Genomic DNA, 8,383 nt, shown 5'->3' on the forward strand with positions numbered 1-8,383 from the left:
AAATACCCAGGTGTTTGTGAGATTCCAAAAACGGGATATCAGTGTCAAACATGTGCACAGGCGGGTGAATGGGTTTGTTTCGTTTCCGAGATCTGACCATTGATGCAGATTTATTGGGATTGGACTTAACAAGCCACTTATCAGCCCAGATAGAGATTTTGTTGATGTCTGTCTGTAGTTTTAAATCTGGAGTCTGGGGGGGGGGAACTATTACAAATATACGTTTATTATCAGCAAATAAGTTGATATTTGAATATATATCGTTTACTATATCGTCAATGTAAACAAGAAACAAAACATGACCCAAAATTGAGCGCTGAGGAACTTCAGCTTCGATTGATTTTAATGCTGAAGTGTCTTCCGGAATTACCAAACATTGGCGCCTTCTTTCTAAGTAGTTGGAAAACCATGACAGAAGTGACCACACAGGCTTTGAACTAACTTTTAAGGAAATGTATGGTTGTCATATATGTGAAACGCTAGATTTACCTTTTTAATCAGAAGTTTTTACATATTCATTGAAATGTATATGGAATTAATTAAAACTGAGTAGTTGTTACCTGTTAGTAGTTGTTAACCTTCAACAATATATGCTCATAAAAGATAACGAAATTTAGACTAGCTGAAAATAGAGAAACATAATTTCATTAAAAGCCGCTTGTTCACCAAACCGTCCATTAATGGGAATCATAAAACCACACAAAACGGTAAAAAACAATCTTTTTAGGGAAAAGGAAATATAAAACAACGCTTCAATATCGCTCAAATAAGTGTTTTACTAGCAAAATAGTTATGCTTTGGAACAAAAAAGAAACCCGCGACATATCAAGTAGAATATGTTGATGTGCATTCGAATTCGCGTTTACAAAATTTATTGTCGAAAAGATGACATGAAATTGAGCCGACTTCCTCATAAGCCTAGGTTATGTAAAATCCTAATGGTGAAATGTATGTAAACAAATTGCAATCAAATACTTACAATATATATTATAAGCTTTACCGTAAATACAATTAAAAGGAATCATAAACATATGTGAAAAGCATGATAAAAGTAAGTGTTTTAACTTTTGAATGATTCAAAATGGTTTTATGTGTTCTTATGTGTATACTATGCCTGTATATAGTGCTTTTATTTAATAAATTTAGATTAAATATGATCATCAGGATCCTTGGCATTACAATGATCTCTGGCAAAGCGTCTGACGCACGTTCAGCACAAAGAGATCCGATCTTACATTGGAAACGAACTGCTTGTTCATTTTCACAAATGCTTGGAAGAAAGATGCATTGTATACTTTGAATACACCCATCATATTGTGTTCATACGCAATTAAACAAAGTTAACGTTCTGAAATGATAAATATTTGCTTGTCTTATACAGTATACATGTTAGCAAAAATTATATTCTTTTTAAAAATTGGTAATAGCGTGTTATCAGAAATAAGATGACGACAGTACCACTTGTACCTATATAGGCTAACAAATATATGACAAAAAGTCAATCTTTATATGCGATACATTTCCAGTGGCTTTCTCGGTGCACTCGACGTCTATTTCCGTGCCACCAAATATCATCCTTACTAAAATAGGTCGCCCGCCTCCGGTTCCAGCCATTTCGAGGGTATATTTTCCAACTTGTCTGCATCCAGGATCAGTAACAAGAACTGGAGATTTACTTTCGGTTGCGAATACCTCAATTAGCACAGCTGTCGTGTGGCTTGGTCTTGTGACGTATGTTTGTTCAGACTGGGCCTCCCCGACTTTCAGCGACTGTCCGGCTATAACATGTTTATCAAAGAAGTATTGGCATTTATCTATTCCATCAATGTCAGTGAATTTTGCTGATTCTGGATGTTTGGTAGGGTCAAAAGCAGGATGAGTTAAAATGCCATACGTATATTTGCTTATTCGCTCGGTAATTCCTCTGGGATCATGTCCAAACATCACGGCTCCCTTAAGAACTGCCAGACCAGCTTCATCAGGGACAATCATCTTTAATCCAGGAAAAGTTTGTTTAACTGCCTTGTTGAGCATTTTCGACTCAGAAAATCCGCCAACCATTAAAATGGCTTCCACACCACAGTTTTCACGTTTTCCCAAAATATCTTTGACATGTTCTATCGTGCTATTGATGGATTCTTTAAAAAAGCTTCGAGCAACTGTTGCATCGATTTTCAGTTTATCTCCAGACAGGGTCACCTATTGGAATAAAGAAAAACTAATAACGAGTATTTCTATGCGTGACATTTAAAATGCTACAGATAGTTTTCTTTAAGTATGCTTATTTTTGTATGAATAAAATATCAAAGGAGCATAAATGGAGGGAATTGAAATCGATAAATTAGCATGTGTTGCCATCTTATTCCATGCTAATTGTTTTGAAATCGAAGAGAAGCGGTTTCTTTTCTAAAATATGAATCAAGTGCAGAGTAAATTATTAGTTATAACGAGCATCTATACCATACAGAATATGAAAAGGATGACTTTTACACCATTTATTAAAGTATGTTTGTAGTTTAAATTGGAATTGATCAGTTTGTTTATTATTCCATGGTTATGAGTGGAAAATCACAGGCTCAATTAAAATTCACAATTGAATTTGAGAAAAAAGGATAACAGCTGCCATACCGAATTCGAATAAGATGTCTTCTTGACTGCTTTATTAAAGTCTTTGTGTAGTCGTTTCTTTACAGTTGTAAGAAAGGCAAGTGGGATGCTCATGACGAGTTTTGTATCCTTGTCGGGATCAATTTCTCTCTTCTTAACCTCGAACCGTCTAAGAAGTTCTATATAATCATCTAAGTGCTGTTCTTTGAATTTTTTGACGACACTTTTATCTAAAAATCAAGAACACACGTATTCATAAAGATAAGTAACGCATATAAAACTGACATTTTTGTATTAATTACTGTTACATAAATACCTATTTACGCAAACTTAAATATATCGTTTTTTTATAATATTGATGATATATTATTTTTGTGTGTTTTGTTCAAATAAGTGGTTAAACTTAACAAGTTGGTTTCTTAAAAAAACCTTAAAGGTTTTCAAATACATATTAAAACACGCACGTTTTTATTTATTTTTTAATATCGTAAAAATACCTGTCAAACAAACTAAGAACTCTTCAAAGGAATCATCTACTTTTGTCCCACCCCAAGCACCACCACTCGCCTTGTACAGTTCTTTGACGCCACCAGATGCCGTAATTTCGTGCACCGTTATGTCGACAGTTCCTCCTATTTATGGAAAATAAAATTCTATAGAATAATGTAAACATGAATTACGATACACGTTAGAAGGGGTATTATAATTACGGTTAAAAGTAGGAGGGTTATCGAAAAAGGACGGTTATTTTGGAATGGTTTTGTTATGTAAAAATATTTTATATGGTAAGTTTAACCTCAAAGGGCGATTTTCGTGAGAAGCTTATGTACATACAGGACGATTTATGTGAGAAGGGTTAACGTAAAGGTTCGGAACCGTATGTTAATATAAAGGATCGGATATTTATGAAAGGTAATCGTCAAAGATCGGATATTTATGAAAGGTAAGCGTCAAGGATCGGATCAGTATGAAGGGTTAGCTTAAATGATCGGATATATTTGAAAGGATTGCGTAAAGGATTGTATACCTATCAATATTTGGCGTAAAGGATCGGCTATGAATGAAAGATTAGCTTAAAGGATTGGATTCGTAAGAAGTAGTAGCGTAAATAATGGTTTACGGTAGGACGATTGGCAAATAAGAATATTTAGAATATTTATATATTAATACTGCCATGATCTGGTAAATATATGATTTTGGATAGAATATGTCAACACTATAAGTACAAAGAGGTTGTTTGTCATCCACGCAAATATAACACCAAAATCAATATTTTTTTTATAAACAAACCTCCGGCATCAAGTACAAGGTACTGTCTTCCAGCTCGCAGTGAAGCCAGAGAGAACTGATCCCCACTCTTTTCAACCGGAAGATGACGACAAAAAAGGGAAGCAGCTTCCGGCTCAAGTGCAATGGTGAGCATGTCCGATTCTATTCCCGCCTGTGTATCAATTAATTAATAAGTATTTATCAAATTGGTTATGTCTGGAAGGGGTATTCTTCGGATGCACATCTTTACCGTAGTAAGGCAACGGTAGTCTCAGTTTGATTGAAACTTGTTAATATCAGCGTGGCTCTTTTTCACAGTGCTTCCAAACTAATACCTGTTATGCAGATGTTGGTACCCATAAAACGGACTCTTAAGTTAAACTCTATCGTGTGTATCAGATTAAGTTCCAATCAGGCTAGTCTTGTTAATCTGAAATTACTATTTAAAACACGTTTGTTTTATGCCCACATCTGTTAAGATGGGCATGCATGTTTGCAATAATTATATAATTTCTGTCGGTCTGTCTATCGGATGGTGCGTAGGACGTTAGATCATTTCTTCTCCGAACTATTACTGTAATTTAAAAAAGGTTTGACCAAGGACACAGAATTATCACTGTTATGCTACCAGTACTACCTCTTCTGCAGCTTCCCGCATGAACTGTTTTGCTGCATTGTTCCAAATTGCAGGTACTGTCAAAACCCAGTGTATTTCGTTTGGTAACACGGCGTCCGCTATTCGGTCATTAGAAACAACCCATAGGTCTTCCTTCAGATACCTATTTTAACAAAACAACAACAACAATCATGTTGCTATCGAGACATCCTACAGTTTAATCACATGTTTTCCTTGTTTCCAGTTAAAATTATTCATCACGTATTATTCTGAATAGCATATATGTAATAAAACAATATCACCCTGCATGTTTGTATTCAATTCAATTAGAAACATTGCTTACTTGGTAGAAGTATAGCAATACATACATTAGGATCTTATTTTGTTTTACATAAATTTATGCATTTATTTGAATGAAGAAGTTAATTTAAACATTTAAATCATATGAGGAATTTATATTTCCTATTGATTTAACCCCCCCCCCCCCCCAACAAACAACAATCAGTACGTTTTGTATTTAAACAATAAATGCGTCACGAACATATAATGATGTCATCTTACCGGTTGTGACGTCACTCTTTTCATTAAAAGTATAGAGTTTATGTTGTGAAATCATCTCAGTATTCACTCTACATATAAGCGAACTTTAAAGCGCTTGGAATATGTATTTGTTTTAAATTCTTCCGGGTACTACATTTCTGCAATGCATGTAGCGCTGGAAATGGCATTGCTTTTTGTGTAGGGCTAATCATGAGCGCAGTTCTTTTTATTTTTGTTTTAACAGGGAAAAAGTGATAAAATGAATCCAACACTCTTATTATATAACTCACAAATGTATTCACCACGTCTTTGAATTTTGTGAGTCAGCTCGACTTTGTATTATATGAAAACTCGCTCAGAATCCTCTATATAACAATTGTTCTGAATTATTAACCAGTGTCAATTTTGCTCTATATAGTTTGATATAGTATAATTTGATATTCGGTATCTTCTAAAATAGATTATGAGCATTACAAACTATCTAGCCCGTAATATTATGTGAAAATTAACCTAATGCAATATATACCTAGATGTGATAGGTGTTTGCCCGTTTTAAAAGTATGCACCTTATAAATCGACGAGTGACAAAAACTTACTTTATTGACAACGCAAAAAACGGTCATTGCCAATAATTTCCGACCATTTTCATCTTCCAACAACGAATTGCGATTGAGTTTCTGAAATAAAAGTGTACAGGCAGTGATGATTTTAACCTTCATCTTTAAGTGTAAATCTTGAAAAACCAACGTCTTGTTTTGATTGTATTACTGTATTGAAAACCTATCCACATTATTTAAAAAAATGTATCTTGCTGTATTATAAGCTAATTGTTACATTTCAGTATTGTTTAATCCCTTGCCACCCAAGTGTATGTTTATATGAGTTTCTCTGATAGAAGATGTGATGGAGCCCTTAAAGCAAACCTATCTTGATACCTAAATCTATATCTTTGAAAATGCTCAGTCTTCAACACCTTTAGATACCCACGTGCGACCCATTTCATTACTCTCGATTCAGCCTATGGATGGAGCCTTTCGAAATATGTCAGACATTAATATCCGACGATGCTGGATAGACTGTAAGTTTTTATCATAACTATTTACCCTTTTTCCATAACTATATCTTCGTTTAGAAAAATTAATATGCTGACCAACATCAAAAAAACTCACCAACATGAAAGAATAATTATTTTCATATATACACTATTCATTATGTCAAGCTAATCAAACTGTTAAAGGAGAGTTGTACCTGTTTCCATAACATCATTTTAAACCTTCTAAAGAAGAACCAGTCTTTATTTTCGTCTTCTTCAATAAGTTCTGCGTATTTGGCTTCCGCATCAAAACCGAACGAATGTAATGTTTTCCCATCAGGTTTGATCAGAACACAAGTAGGGCCTAAACATTAAATAAGAGTGCATTAAAATAAACCCCATGGTTTAATCTTTTTTTATTTGAATCTTCAAGATATAATGTTTGAAAAACAAACAAAAAACATCATGATACAACCATGATAACATTGTAATCAATTTTAAGTCATTATTTGACTCAATGTTCCCAGCGTAGGATAGAAAGCCAACAACATACACATGCATGTTTTCTTTTATTACTTTAAACTACATCGAAATTAAGCCCATGTGTTTTAATGAAAACACTCAAAACTGTCTTCATCTTAATAACTAAGATAACATTCAAAATAAGGTTTACCCTTTGTAGACTCGTGTCCTTGCCACTGTTTTGCGGAAACTTTAGTTGGGTCGCTATCATAGTCAAACCTAAACGAAAACGCCCAGCTTGAATACGTTGTCCCGAAGTCAATGGCTGCCACCAAAAGATGCTTCGGCTATAGGAAAACAAAATAATATAATCTGAAATATCCAATGTTATTCATGAAATTATTTTATGCTTAATGATGTATGTTGCCGTATAGTAGGAAAACAGGAATGGTATAACCATTTTCCGTATAAATTGAAAACCAGAACCTTTACTTCGTGAAGAAAACACCCAAATTGAAGAACATTATAACTGCCTTCTTAAAGCCCGTTTTCCATACGACCTATAGTTTGGTCGCACTTCAGAGGGGGGCTGGCAAAAGTTTATTTATAACAGGTAGATTTGAAAATCTCGTAGTACAAAAATGTGTTTAACGACAAAGTAGAAATGGAAAAATAGTTCAAAGTTGTTGCAGCAAAACCTTGCGACTGCCATAAGATATAATTATTGTCCTATGATTAACCCACGACGGTCGCATAAAGAAGGTTCGATGGTGAAACGCTGACAGTATTATGGTGGACTTGTCGCGGAATCGTAGGAATATCGATGCACATTCATAGAGGCGTCGGATGACCTATAGCGGAACCAACAATCGTACGAAAATCGTAGGTAAATTGTAACACAGTCGAAGGGCATCGAACGACGGACCTACAAAATGGGTCTGACGTCAAGAATTACCTACAAGACTGAACTATATATTATTTTGTTAACCACTCAACTAGAAAGGTCTTCGACAACATTAGCTTTGGTAAAAAAACACTTGATTTCCGTACGGCACTCCAACGGCTGTCCAAGTAATTGTCCCAATACTTATGTCGTAAACATATCATAAACCTGTTTTATACCTGTAGTAAACCTGTTTTATACCTGTTGTCGTAAACTTGCGTATGCTGGCTGTGCAGTGTTTATGAAAGAGACTACATTATGTGCATGCAATAATAGATACAACAATATTGAAAACTTTTTTTCTAAAACAATAGTTGCTTTCGCTGTCTTAAAAGTCAACGTCACGTGAATCTCGTGACTTTATCAGTAGGACGCATAAAATAGTCTTGATTTCAAAAAAAATAATTTCAGGCCATGAATTCACTTCCTTGTACTTAAAAATATATATGTAATATCACAACGCATTTAAAATGGCTTAATAACATGAAAGGAATTCGCTACTTACCATTTCGGCATCTACCTATAAGGAATCAATGTGTTTCTAGTCATGTTATTCCTTAAAGACAAGATAAATATCCAGTTTTGATCAATGCGATAAATGAATGAATGAGATATAAATCTTAAACGCGCGCTATCTTTATACAACTATTGAAGTATAAACGAACAAAAAATGCAAGGAGTAAACATCGGGTATAACCAGCAACTATATTTCATTGAATATTTGCGTTTACCTCTAATTCTTTAAATACACGTCTATAGTTTGGAGTCGTATAAACTGTGAAATCTGTAAACTGTATAGTCTGTGAATATAACCATGGCGCTAAAGTAACAATCTACGTAGAAACAGACATCTAGTGCCCCTCCTTAGCATTTATGTCTACCTCCATTGACGAACCTGAAAAAAAAAACATAA

General features: G+C 34.4%; 1 pseudogene; it reads right to left on the reverse strand.

Moving 5' to 3' along the window:
* Positions 1-734: 734 nt before the first annotated feature.
* On the reverse strand, positions 735-8,110 carry LOC128216471 (heat shock 70 kDa protein 12A-like; annotated as a pseudogene).
* Positions 8,111-8,383: the final 273 nt, after the last annotated feature.

Source organism: Mya arenaria, chromosome 14, assembly GCF_026914265.1.
Source record: "Mya arenaria isolate MELC-2E11 chromosome 14, ASM2691426v1".
Classification (NCBI taxonomy): domain Eukaryota; kingdom Metazoa; phylum Mollusca; class Bivalvia; order Myida; family Myidae; genus Mya; species Mya arenaria.